The sequence below is a fragment of the Macaca thibetana genome, chromosome 14 (assembly GCF_024542745.1).
Source record: "Macaca thibetana thibetana isolate TM-01 chromosome 14, ASM2454274v1, whole genome shotgun sequence".
Lineage (NCBI taxonomy): Eukaryota > Metazoa > Chordata > Mammalia > Primates > Cercopithecidae > Macaca > Macaca thibetana.
In genome coordinates, this window is record NC_065591.1 from 62,495,873 (window position 1) to 62,510,733 (window position 14,861).

At 40.8% G+C, this 14,861-nt stretch overlaps 1 protein-coding gene and 1 pseudogene across 1 annotated transcript in view; both read left to right on the plus strand.

The window, feature by feature from the left end:
* RHOG (ras homolog family member G) overlaps window positions 1–14,861 on the plus strand; it is a 1,041,648-nt gene that overhangs the window by 350,788 nt on the left and 675,999 nt on the right. The window lies entirely within an intron of this gene.
* Window positions 9,163–10,111, plus strand: LOC126935143 (olfactory receptor 51I2-like; annotated as a pseudogene).

Consider the following 14,861-nt stretch of genomic DNA (forward strand, 5'->3'; position numbering starts at 1 on the left):
GCAGTGTTATAAAAAATTTATCAGGCCTATAATCCCAGCACTTTGGGAGGTTGAGGAGGGTGGATCACGAGACCAGCCTGGCCAACATGGTGAAGCCCTGTCTCTACTAAAAATACAAAAATTAGCCAGGCATGGTGGCACAAGCCTGTAATCCCAGCTACTTAGGAGGTTGAAGCAGGAGAATTGCTTGAACCCAGGAGGTGGAGGCTGCAGTGAGCCAAGATTGTGCCACTGCACTCCAGCCTGGGCAACAGAGTGAGACTTCATCTAGGGGAGCAAGGGGGAAGTATATATATATACACAAACATATATATATACGCACACACATATATACCTATACATACACACGTATATATTTAGAATCAATCTAAATTTTAAAAGATTAAAGGGACACGACAACCAACTATTAACAGAAACCCATCATTATTAGAACAATTGTGAAATTTTGAATATGTATTATATATTGATTATATTATTAGCTTTAGTATAATTTGCTTAGGTTTGAAATATTATTGTGGTTATGTAGGAGAATCTGTTATTAGAAGGTGCATATTAAATATTGATTGAGAAAGATTATAATGTCTAAAATTACATTCAAGTGAGAGAGTAAAAATAAAAACATACACGGATGTGGGCAGATGTGTGTGTCTGTAGAGATGGAGGGAGAGAGAGAGACAAAAGGAGAAAAACTGTGAAAAATATGTTATCAATCTAGTAATGAAAATACAAGTTTTTATTATGTTATTCTTTCAACTTTTTCAGAGACTTGAAATGTATAAAGGCTAAAAGTGTGAGTAGGGAAATACCTATGGGCATGTAGAAATACATAGGTGTGTATGTGTATATGTGTTTAATATAGATGCACACTATATGTGTATATGTATGTAATTATATATCTATGTATGTGTGTATATATATCCCTCATGCCAGAATCCTCCATCGTCCTATATTTCAGGAAAGATGAGACAGTCTCTCAGATAATTACTAGATAAGCACCAAATGCTGGGGGAAGTCTCAAGACAAACAGGATAAGCTGATTGGCAGGTGTTAAGAATGCAGAATTAGAATGCAAAGGAAGCAAAATAATTATGTTTCCTCCTAACTAGCATGTGATTTCCATTGAGACTGGAACAGGGGGTTTGCCAAGTCAGGAGGTTTAACTGTGACCCCTGAACACCCTGTGCTTCCCTCATGCACTTAACACACTATATTGTAATTATAAATAATTGCACCATAAGACTGTGAAATCCTTGAGGCTAGGGACTATGTTTTAGTTATACCTGTATGCCTAATGCTTAACTTAGGCATGGCACATAAAAGGTCACCACAAATAAAGTTTCAACAGATGCATGAATGATAACAGAGAAAGAATGGAGCGTAGGGTCTATGGAACTGCTCCGAAATGAGTCTCTCTCTGTGCAGGGTCTAGCACTCCTCCCCCATTTGAATCCAAATATAGGCAGCAGAGGCATGGACTCATCAATAACCCTACAGCCCTCAATACCCATCAATAACCCTACAGCCCTCAGGAGTGGGTATGTCAGTTTTCCTTACTGCTTTAGGACTCCACTACTTTCTCCATCTATCTAGAAGACCCTTGTCCTCCCAGGAGGAGATAAAAGGTTCTGTCCCCTCTTTCCTGTTCCTTGCTCTTCTCTGCTCTACATGCTTTGCAGCTTGTACACCCCTCTATTAGAGAGTTGTCAAGTGCTATTCACACTATACTTTGCTTTGACCTCATATTCTAATTCCTCAAGGGCAGCACTGAAGCCTGACTCACAATGAATGCCTTCATTATTGGGCAGAGGGATTGTCCACAAGAGGGCTTCAGGAATGTATTCATTCATTTATTTAACACCTTCTTACTAAGGGCACACCACATACCAAGCAATTCTCTGCCAGGAACCATGTTCCAAAGGTAGCACTACACTGGGGGAGAACCAATGGGCAACCCTCGATCCAAAAAGGCACTTCCTTGCTCAGGAATGGCCTTCCTCTGGCCTCATACTACTGCCTGAGTGTATAATATTAGGGAATTTACTTTTAATTACACATCCTTCTTCTCTGCCAGGTTCTGTGGGATAGGAACAACTTTATTACACAGTCCTCCCAAAGAGACTGCTCAGGCAGGCACTTTCCTAACTGGCAGGAGCACTGACAGAAATCTGGGAAGTGAGGAAGTTGAAACAGGATTCAGAAACCAATGTATGAAAATATAAATGTTCACTTAATTTGTTTCTGCAGTTCAGCCCATGAGGCCTCTTCATGTTTTCAATTTAGGTCACATTATAAGAATGAAGGGAGGCCTGTGGGGATCTGCAAGACAGCAAGGAAAAATTCTTAGGTTGAATGACTCTCTGCCTCTCTAAAGATAAAAAACAAAGAGCTGGAGAGCTCCCAATAAACATACCTGGTGGCTACATTCATCTTTCCCTGTTTCAGGGCCCTTTTCTCCCCATCTAGCCCCTCAGATTGCCTGATTCATATCTGCTATTGAAGAAAATGGAGCTCCCACAGTGCCCATGAGCCGTAGACACCAGAAGTAGGGCTGCTTCACCTGGATGTCCATCCCTGGGGGCTAAGATGGAGTGGAGGGAAGACACCACTGACCTGACGACCTAAAAGGCCGTCACTGAGAGAGGCTACAAAGTGGTTTCTGTGACTCCAAATGGAAAAGCCGATGTCACTGAGGAGCACAGTAAAGCAAGTGAATGAAGTGCCCAGTGAAGCTTCCTGCAGGTGTGGCAGAGTGGAAATGCTATACCTTGAGCACAGAGACAGACATGATGATTCTAGCTCTCTCCTCTGCTCCATAGCTCAGTTGCTCAAATGTAACTCTCCTTCCCAACACACACACCCCAGTCATTTTCTATTGCCCAAGAACAAGTTAACAGAGAATCTCCTGGGTGGCCTGGGCCCCAGGGATCCCTGGGGAACAGCACCTCACCAGGGCATCTAGCCAAGCGTATAAAGATGGGATGTCAGCTTCAGAGCCTTTCTGAGCTCCTTCAGGATGTGGAGAGGTGAAGAAGGCTTTGACAACAAGCAGGGTGAGTAACACGGGGCCTGGACACAATGCCTTCTGCACTATTTAGAAGGGAAGGGGCCTGCTCAATGAGTCTGAGATCCCCACTCTGTCAGCTACCACCAAAAGGAGGAACCAGTGGGATGAGAGATGAGCAGGTGTCAGAAGCAGGAAAGGAGTGAGGAGGCCTGGACTTCCATAGATGGCAGGAACATGCCCCTAGATGAGGGAGAGTAAGGAAGGAGGCAATGTTCCTGAACGCAGAGATTTCTCAATTCAGATCATTATTCAGAAACCTAGACTCTGTGACCAAGGGGATTGATACCCTTTGGTTTCTCTAAGTAGGGTAACTCTGTGAGGGTAGCTTAAGATCCCATCTCAGGTAGCATCATGGGGATGATCTGAATGTTTGCTTGAGATGTCACCTTTCGCCATGAGATTGTTTTTCATATTCTCTTGGATAAGAAGAGCCTTTAAGGAAAGCACTTGACTTTGAGGTAGAGGAAATAAAACATGTTGAGTCACTCCTTTTGACTCTCACAGACACATACAGTCATGAAAGTTTCTTAGAGTATTAAAATAAACATAAGTTAAAAATCATCCACATTTTTCCTCCTTCTTCTGGGAAGAGTTATGATTTTTAAATAGGTTTGACTCTTTTTTGTCCTGGATATAATAGCAGAAAACCAAACCTGGTCTACTTTCCAGAATTGAGAGATTTAACTTTAAACTTTCTGAATCCATGGGAACTAAGAAACATGGTAATCCAAGCTGGCTACTAGAATGGGTATTTATAGAAAAGAAAGAAAACAGAAGCAAAAATTTTCACTTCAATACACAGAATTCCTCACTTGTGTCAGGCCTCTCATATCACTATAATATTTACAATACATGAAAATTGATGAAAAGACCATTATCTAGAGATAAGAGAGAACTTAGTTTGATTATACAAAGTGCCACAAATTTTTGGCAACTTGTTCTAAGAGGTACTGTACAGTTACATGTTTAAGTGCTCAGCTTCTTCTACTATTGAACCAAACTTAGCATTTTGATCCTTCTACGACATCCAGGAGAAATAGATCAAATATCCAGAGTTACAGAGGACCTGCATGTCAACTAGGAGACAACAGAGAGTTCTAGGATAACGCATTTGTGAGTCACTGGAGAACAGATAAATCAATGCAGGATAGAAGAAAGGGAAATGTCACATTAACTTCAGGAAGATTTATCCTTAGATTCCCAAAAGTTAAATGCAGAGTCCAGAATTTACCCTGTATTCTGATTTATGTTACCAACGACAAAAAAGACTATTTTCTGGATTGACCTTATGTAACTCTTAATAAGACTGACTGAAAATAACAATTAATTTAATTAATCTGAAGGAGTCATTGATCTTTTCTACAAGCAAACTATACAGTAAAAGTTGTGAACATGGGCACTACAGGAGGCTTTATCAAGGCTTGGGGTAAAGAGGAAGGGGATTATATAAATAAAGAAATCATTATTCAATAATGTATTCAGTTGCTCATTCATTGATTGTCCCTGAAAAAAAAAAAAAAAGAGCAGAGATTTGGAAATCACCAAAATCAGGACATTAGGATTGAATGAGGTTTTTGAAGAAATGTAACTTCAATTAGTAAAAAGAAAATGAAAAAATGGAGAGACAATTAGCACAATAAAAGGCAAATAGTATGAAGAACCAAAAGGGTTATACTGAGTAAAGAGAGTTTTAAAGAAATAGGAAAACACTGCATCTGCAGAGCCCTAAATCATGTCACCATGAAACATTAGAAGAAAATAGGGACTTCCAGCTAATCTGCTCCAAGCAGCCCACATTTTATCAATCTCTAGCATCTAGTGTAATGCAGACAGTTTGAGACTGTTGAAAGGTTTAACTGAAGTAGACCTGAATTTGAATTTGTACTGTCACATCTAGACTGGCCTGGAAGAACTCAAACTCTCTCTCTAGTTTTATTTGTTTGAAAATAATAATATTATTATTGTTATTGTTATTGCCATCTTTTTAAGAAGATGATAATATCTACCTTGCATGATTGTTTCATAAGCAGAGATGTATTATTTACAATCAAAAATGTAAAGAGTCTAATATCTGGAACATAAGAGATACTGAATGATTGATACATTAGTAAATTTATTTGCCCAGCATCAGACAATAACGTTAGTAGTATTAGTAGAACAGACTCCACAGAACATTGAAACTAGCCTAAATTTATATCTTTGATTCATGTTTTTTGTTTTTTTGTTTTTTTTTTTAATTATTATACTTTAAGTTCTAAGGTACATGTGCACAACGTGCAGGTTTGTTACATATGTATACATGTGCCATGTTGGTGTGCTGCACCCATTAACTCGTCATTTACATTAGGTATATCTCCTAATGCTATCCCTCCCCCCTCCCCACAACAGAACAGAGCCCTCAGAATTAATACCACACATCTACAGCCAGCTGATCTTTGACAAACCTGACAAAAACAAGAAATGGGGAAAGGATTCGCTATTTAATAAATGGTGCTGGGAAAATTGGCTAGCCATAAGTAGAAATCTGAAACTGGATCCTTTCCTTACTACTTATGTGAAAATTAATTCAAGATGGATTAAAGACTTAAATGTTAGACCTAAAACCATAAAAACCCTAGAAGAAAACCTAGGTAATACCATTCAGGACATAGGCATGATTCATGTTTTATTTATTTATTTATTTTAATATATATTTTTTTTATTATACTTTGAGTTCTAGGGTACATGTGCATAACGTGCAGGTTTGTTACATATGTATACTTGTGCCATGTTGGTGTGCTGCACCCATCAACCCGTCAGCACCCATCAACTCGTCATTTACATCAGGTATAACTCCCAATGCAATCCCTCCCCCCTCCCCCCTCCCCATGATAGGCCCCAGTGTGTGATGTTCCCCTTCCCAAGTCCAAGTGATCTCATTGTTCAGTTCCCACCTATGAGTGAGAACATGCGGTGTTTGGTTTTCTGTTCTTGTGATAGTTTGCTAAGGATGATGGTTTCCAGCTGCATCCATGTCCCTACAAAGGACACAAACTCATCCTTTTTGATGGCTGCATAGTATTCCATGGTGTATATGTGCCACATTTTCTTAATCCAGTCTGTCACTGATGGACATTTGGGTTGATTCCAAGTCTTTGCTATTGTGAATAGTGCCGCAATAAACATATGTGTGCATGTGTCTTTATAGCAGCATGATTTATAATCCTTTGGGTATATACCCAGTAATGGGATGGCTGGGTCATATGGTACATCTAGTTCTAGATCCTTGAGGAATCGCCATACTGTTTTCCATAATGGTTGAACTAGTTTACAATCCCACCAACAGTGTAAAAGTGTTCCTATTTCTCCACATCCTCTCCAGCACCTGTTGTTTCCTGACTTTTTAATGATTGCCATTCTAACTGGTGTGAGATGGTATCTCATTGTGGTTTTGATTTGCATTTCTCTGATGGCCAGTGATGCTGAGCATTTTTTCATGTGTCTGTTGGCTGTATGAATGTCTTCTTTTGAGAAATGTCTGTTCATATCCTTTGCCCACTTTTTGATGCGGTTGTTTGTTTTTTTAACAGGTGTCTTTGGAAATTCTAACTTTAGGGGAGAACCTCAGGCTCCTTAGGCCTGCAGCTTTGGCCCTCCCAGTTAGGAAAGACAATAGTGTTAAGTGATTTAGGGGGAGGCACATTCAAGGACAAAAGACTTCAGGAAGGGTGTGCTAAGGGACTGAAGTAAATATTTGTCTGACATTCCTAAATTCTGGGAAATGTTGAGTCAATGGAGTGAAGAAATGATTCTTGTAATTTGTAGCCTGAATTGCAAGGGCATCCAGTGACCTGGTCAATATTCTCTGGGCAAGACACAGAAAGACCCCATATCTTTGACAGTTCTTAGTGACCCGGTAAGAATCAAATCGTCACTTCATTTACCAAAACGTTCCTACTACCTATTTTCATTCTTACCCTGAAACTTTCTCATTGATGGGACTTGATTACTAGAGAATGTCAGTATTTTGCACACACACACACCACACAGAAGGTTTTTTTATTTGTGGTTTTTTTGAGACAGAGTTTCACTCTTATTGCCTCGATTGGTGTGCAATGGCACGATCTCGGCTCACCACTGTCACGCACGCACGAAAATGTCATGCATGGCCATGTGAAGAGACCACCAAACAGGCTTTGTGTGAGCAACATGCCTGTTTATTTCACCTGGGTGCAGGCGGGCTGAGTCCGAAAAGAGAGTTAGTGAAGGGAGATAAGGGTGGGGCCGTTTTATAGGATTGGGTAGGTAAAGGAAAATTACAGTCAAAGGGGGGTTGTTCTCTGGCGGGCAGGAGTGGGGGTCACAAGGTGCTCAGTGGGGGAGCTTTTTGAGCCAGGATGAGCCAGGAAAAGGAATTTCACAAGATAATATCATCGCTTAAGGCAAGGACCGGCCATTTTCACTTCTTTTGTGGTAGAATGTCATCAGTTAAGGCAAGGCAGGCAGGGCATTTGCACTTCTTTTGTGATTCTTCAGTTACTTCAGGCCATCTGGGCGTATATGTGCAAGTCACAGGGGATGCGATGGCTTGGCTTGGACTCAGAGGCCTGACAACCACAACCTCCACCTCCTAGGTTTAAGTGATTCTCCTGCATCAGCCTCCCGAGTAGCTGGGATTACAGGCACACGCCACCACGCCCAGCTAATTTTGTATTTTTAGTAGAGATGGCGTTTCTCCATGTTGGTCAGGCTAGTCTCGAACTCCCGACCTCAGGTGATCCACCCGTCTGGGCCTCCCAAAGTGCTGGGATTATAGGTGTGAGCCATTGCGCCTGGCCACGATGGAGTTTTAATAGCTGTTTTATGGGGAAGGCTGCGGTTTTAATCTTTCTTTGATAGATTTAAGCATTTCTTTCCACTCACGTTAGTAAAAAGGTTTTCCTTTTTTGTATACCTGGCAAAGTAATGGTGAGACTCCAATGACATAATTACTGTGAAAGCACTTAGAATACTGCAAAACATATATTTTCAGTGGAATAACAATAAGGACCAGGACAAAAACAACAATGATGTGATGATGATAATTATGAGCATTGACAGTGTGCGTTACATCTTAAATAAAATTAGCAAACACTTTAATTTAGTGAAGACACTGTGTGTTAAAGTGAGAGCAGTATAAACTGTATAGTTAACAACAACCAAATTCTATAATACAATATATCATCTTTTATTCTTGAAAATGCTAAGGCCAGGTATGGTGGCTCATACCTGTAATGCCAGCACTTTCGGAGGCTGGGGTGGGAGAATTGCTCAATCCCAGGAGTTCAAGACCAGACTGGACAACACTGTGATATCCTGTCTCTACAAAAATAAATAAATAATTAGCTAGGCATGGGTGCACAGACCTGTAGTCCCATCTACTCAGGAGTCTGAGGCAGGAGTATTGCTTGACCCCAGGAGTTTGAGGCTGCAGTGAGCTATGATCTTGGCACTGCACTCACTCTAGCCTGAGCAACAAAGCAAGACCGTATCTCAAAAAAGAAGGAAGAAAAGAAAAGAAAGAGAGAGAGAAAGAGAGAAAGAGGAAGAGAGGAAGGAGAGGAAAGAGAGGGAGGAAGGAAGGGAGGGAGGGAGGGAGAGAAAGAAAATGCTTAGAGAGTGAATTTTAACTGATCTTCACCACAAAAATCATAAATGTATGAGGTAATGCTTGTTCTAAATAGCTAGATTTCACGGTTCCACAGTGTACATATACTGAAAAACTTCATGTTGTACAGGATAAATACACATATTTTCATGTCAATTTTAAAAAATAAATAAACATGAGTGAAAAAAACTAAATTCTTTATCTACCATTATCATTCATGTTTTGCTAACTAGGGAAGAGTGACACTATCCCTTAAGACTTGAATTTCATTTAAGGGCATATTAGTTAATGTCTGCATATTACTGGAAGAGTTAATAATACAGACCAAGGGCTAAGAACAATGGAAAGCAATGAAAAAGCCTACACAGCACAAATAAGTGTCTTTCTACCGACAGGTGTCCTGTCAATGTCCTTCTATCTGCTCAGACTGAAGAGCTCACATCTCTCCAGAGCCCTCAGCTGCCTCCCTAGGATGCTCCCTTCCCAGTCCTATGTCAACATCCCCTTCTTCCAACCACCTGCTTTTCTCATGATTGGCATCCCAGGGCTGGAGGCCATTCATGGCTGGCTCACCATCCCCTTCTCCTCCGTGTACACTGTGGCCCCCCTGGGAACTGCCTGATTCTCCTGGCTGTGAAGAGGACCCCCAGCGTGCACCAGCCCATGTACTACTTCCTGTCCATGCTGGTGCTCACCGATGTGGCCACACCTTGTCCACAATGCCTACCACCTTGGCTGTGTTCTTGTTTGACTACTGGCTCATTGGTTTCAATGCCTGCCTGGTCCAGATGTTCTTCCTGCGCTCCATCTCTGTGGTGGAGTCCTCAGTGCTCCTGGCCATGTCCTTTGACTGCTTTGTGGCATCTCCACCCCCCTGCGCTATGCAGCTGTCCTCACAAACAATGTCCTCATCAGGATTTGGCTGGCCATTGTGGCTCGAGCTACCTTGTGCCTCTTCCCTGTGCCATTTCTGGTTAAGTGTCTAAATTTCTGCCCTGGTGGTAACATCCTATCCCACTCGTTCTGTTTCTACCCTGATGTAATGAGGTGGGCCTGTGCTGACATCAGGATCAATATATGCTATGAGCTCTATGTGGTTGTATCTATAGGGGGCATAGACTCCCTGCTCATCATCCTGTCCTATACCTTCATCCTGCACACAGTCATGGGTCTGGCCGCTCCCAGGGAGTGCATCAGGGCCCTCAGCACCTGTGTTTCCCACATTCTGGCTGTCTTTGTCTTCTTCTTCCAGGTATCACCATGTCTATGATCCACCATTTTGGGAGGCACCTGCCCCACATTGTACATGCTCTTGTTGCCTATGTGTACCTAGGTTGCTCAATCCCATCATTTACAGTATGAAGCCCAAGCCCATCAGGGAGGCCATGCTCAGGATGCTGCGGGGGAGAAGCCAAGGTTGATGAAATTACAAAATATTATAGGGCCTGGATAACATTAAAGAGACTGCTATAGCCTTACAGAAACCTGTTAGACCCAGCAAGCACTGAAAATCCCTAATCTGTGCTAAGACTGTGGGAAATCCATAAGGTTTGTTTATGTTACAAATTTGTGTTCAGCATTTACTCTGTAAGAAAGTAGTGATGAGGATGAAAGACTGATAAATAAATGAAACGTGTTCCCTTGTCTCCGAAAGCTCACAGCCTTGTGCCAGGAAAAAGGCAAGTAAAGACACAACCAGAGTATAAACCAATAAGTGCCATAATAAAGTTCCTTTCAAAAGATTGCTAGAGATTACAAATTGGTCATTGACAGAACATGCCTGGGAAGGTATGGCAAGCTTCCACAAAGAAGATAGTAATTTTTATTTCACCTTGAAAAATTCAGAATTTTTCTATGCAAAGTAGGAATTAAATAAGGAAGAGAAAAATCTAGAAAAAAAAGAGCAACATGAAAAGGACTCCATGTTTTGAACAAAGAAGAGTGTTTGTGAAAAGGTTTGCATTCCTGTACTTCTTTATGTCTCTACCGCTTAAGTCTTTATAGACACGGCTGTGGCACAGGGTAAGAAAAGGGAGTGGTAGGGGATGAAGAAGTAGGTGACCAAATTATATAGGACTGTGCATATTATGCTCAGTTGTTTGGTTTGTATCTAGTACCTAAAAATCATTATTTTTTTACTATAAGTTAGTAGTATAAATTGCAGATTAGAAGTGCATTGGACATATGAACAAAACTGGAGCCAGAAGACTCATCAGTTTAACCTCTTATCTGACCTCAGAGATTTCCCAGATACCTTTTATGCTGCCTGGAACATTCTCATTCCCCCCATGCCTGTGTCTCATTTCAAATAAAGTATAAACCTAATTTCTCAGAAAATCCTGTCTTATTAATTCTCCTTTCCAGATTATTCAAGGTACTGTGTTTGCTTCCTGCATGTATACAATAGTCTGTCATTCAACTAGATGGTAAGCCCCAAGGGGGCCAACATATACTCAGTGCCTAGTGCTGTTGGTGGAACAGCAGATGCTCAATAATTATTTTGAATAATTATCTTGAAGATTTAATGATAAATTATTTTGAACAGGAGATGAAGCAATGAGTTGTTTAATTTAAGATGTAATTCGGAGACATCTTCCTCTAGGGAGCTTTTGATCCTTCAGAGAAAAGAATACATAAAAGTAACTGTAAACATTGTGAGAAGGTTTTCAGCTATGTTGGGTAGATGAACTGAAGGTATGAGAGATGCAATACTACTGACTGGCTAAATTAAGTATTCTCTCTTAGTAAAGAAAAGTTCCCTAATTTCTCACCCTAGGGGGTCTCCTGGGCCTTTTTGCTGGAAGTGATGACCTTCACACCTCAGTGATATAAGTACTTTGACTCCATAAAGGGTTCTTGTTGAAAAAACGAAATGAAAAAGGGCTTTAGGGGATACAATACTAAGATTTGTTTCTGTGTGTCTGCTGGAATGCACCTTCTTACAAGGTGAAGTTGTAAGGACATGTGTGTCTTTCTCTTCACCTATGCTACTACCCCTCCTACTGCTGAAGAAGGAATTCATGAATTTTACAAGTACAAAGACAGCCAAGAAATTTTTATGTTTTCCTTCAAAAGCTAAGTGCAGTGTAGCCCCCCCGTAGTTTAAGTTAGAGAAGAATACTAACTTCCTGTTTTTCCTTCTGTGCTCAGCGAGCCTTATCTGTACTCACCAGTTTCACTTTCCTTGAGGCTCAGCGAGTTCCTCCTTCACCTCCTCAGCGCAGCTGCAAAGTTACAAGGTTGATACAGAAACATGGTTTCCCAAGGATGTAGAACATGTACTATAGACAAATGTAAAAAACTGATCAACTGGCTTTGTTCTCGCTTCTGTAAGTATGCTTCCTGCATCACGTAGCTCCTGGCCACTGACTGCTTAGAAGGTGGCTGCTTTCTTTGTCCAGGGCTCAGACTTTCCTGGACACTAGTCCTACTGAGCCAGGTGATCACCTTTTAATAAATACCTTTCCTGAACTCACTCTGTTTGGTCTCTCCTATCTCTGATTGTCCCACAACACTATGTGTGAGGTCGATTTCACAAGATCTCAGTCTGTAGTGTCTGCATTGGGTAAGTAGGATTTTATGTTACAGTGTTTAAGAACACAAGCTTAAGAGTCAGGAAACCAAAACTTACTCAAACTCTGTCACAACTGTCTCATTCATATCAGCAATCTGACTTGGAGCATTTTATTCTTCATGCATTAACAAATAGTTCTTTTATTTTTTCTTGAGTGACTCCTGTGAGCCAGACACTCTGTTACATGATGGACAGGAACACAATGCTACCAAAACCAGACTTGATCCTTGTGGAAGGAATACACATTAATTAAATGTTTACAAAGAAATATACATTTGCAATAGCATTAAGCACTATCCATTTAGGCTTCTCTTCCCCCAGGGGACTGTACACTCCATGAGAGAAGTGTTTAAACCACCTTTGTTCTCCATTGCATTCTGAGTGCTGGGTTCACACTTATTTTAATAGCACTAAGAAGGTATTTGGTGACTGCATTAGTTTCCTATTGCTGCAGAGGAAAAAAAAAGAAGCAGCTTAAAACAATACCCATTTATTAGTTCATATTCGGAAGGTCAGAAGTATGGGTGAGAGCTTCTTAGCCTTATGAGAAGTATGGCTGGGTTCTCATAAGGCTAAAATAAAAGTTTCAGCAAACTGCGTTCTAATTTGGGAGCCTTGGGGAAGAAACTGCTTCCACCTTCATTTTGGTTATTAACAGAATCTAGTTCCTTGAAGCCGTGCCACTGGGATCACTTTTCCATTGCTCTCCGTTGGCGTCCCTCAGCTCCCTAGGCTGCCCACATTCCTTCTCACGTGCTCCTCCATCATCAAGCCAGCAACAGTACATCACATCCTTGCCATGCTTTGAATATCTCTGACTTCTTCTGTCACCAGCTAGAGAAATGTCTTGTTATTAAGGTCTCACGTGATTAGACCAGGCCCACTGGGCTATAATATCCCTATATAAAGATCCAGCTGTGCAATACAGCATATAACACAATCCCAGGAGTGACATCTCATAATATTCAAAGGTTCTGGAAACCAGAGCAGGATATTTCTGTAGCGCCATTTTAGAATTCTGCCTATGAAAATGACTAAATAAGTGAATTAAGAATAGATGGTTCTGGCCTGACGTGGTGGCTCACACCTGTAATCCCAGCACTTTGGGAAACCAAGGCAGATGGATCATGTGAGGTCAGGAGTTCAAGACTAGCCTGGCAAACATGGTGAAACCCTGTCTCTACTAAAAATAGTAAAAATTAGCTGGGCGTGGTGGTGGGCGCCTGTAATCCCAGCTACTGGGGAGCCTGAGGCAGGAGAATTGCTTGAATCCAGGAGGCGGAGGTTACAGTGAGCCGAGATCACACCATTGCACTCCAGATTGGGCGACAGAACAAGACTCCATCTCAAACAAACAAACAAACGAAAAAGAATAGATGGTTCTATAAATGTATACAATAACGGTATCTGACCTGCCCTAAGGTGTAAGGAATGATTTTTCTCAAGAAACAGTAATTAAGGGGAGGCCCGAATGTTAAAAAATAATAATAATAACTGGGAAAGAATGTTTAGGAGAAGGAGTATTAGGCATAAAAAACCATGTCTCCAAAGAGCTTGTAGAAGGAGGTAGTATGGTGAAATCAAGGAATAAAATAAAAGACAGTGGGACTAGAAGTCAGTAAGCAAGGAGCCTGTGGTTGAAGAGAAGACTAAAAATAGAAATGGGTTCAACCAAAAAGTTGGGAAATATTAACAGTATTTTAGACAGAGGAAAGAGTGGTTTTGACATGAGCACATTTGCCTTTGGAAAGATGGTTTTACACTGTGTTGCAGAGAATAGATTGAATTACAGCTATAATGCATGCAAATTTACCACTTACAAGGCTATCGAAATAGTCCAGATGAATTTATTGTGGCTTGAACTAGGGAAGTAGTGGTACAAATAAAGAAAAATATGGGATCAAAGTTATAAAAGCAGTAGAAATTATGTAACTTTATTTGGAATTAAATATGAAGGTTAAGAGAAGAAAAAGAGAAGGCCAAGATTCACTCCTAGGTTTGAGGTTTGCACATCAGAATAAGTGGTGGTGAGATTAACTGATATATGAAACATGAATGATGAATATAATTGCATAAAAATCATGAGTTTCATTTTTGGACACTGTGAGCTGGAAGCATCCAAATGTCTGGGTTACACAGGCCATTGGACCTATGTACCTAGAGCTCTAGACTAGCCCAATAGTCTAGTCTAAAGATACAAATTAAGTCACTGATATACAAATGGCAAAGTAAGTGGGGTGTGTGTGTGTGTGTGTGTGTGTGTGTGTGTGTGTGTGTGTATGTATGTGTGATTGCATAGGAATTAGAGGCCACTAACTCAAATTTTATAGACCAGCAGCAAATACAAGTATTAATTGTGTAGGAATTAGAGGCCTGATTTGAGGCCTTTTTGCACCATATTCTCTCACCAGGCAGAGTAGAATGTATGTGCAAAGGAAACTGAGAAGTAAGCAGAGATATAAGAAGAAAACCATAAGTGTGATGCCACAAAGGGCAAAGGAAGAAAATGTATCAAGAAAGAGAGTGGTCAACTGTATTAAATGTTGTTTGGAAATAAGCGAAGATAAAAACTAAAACCTCAGACACAGAGAGGTTCC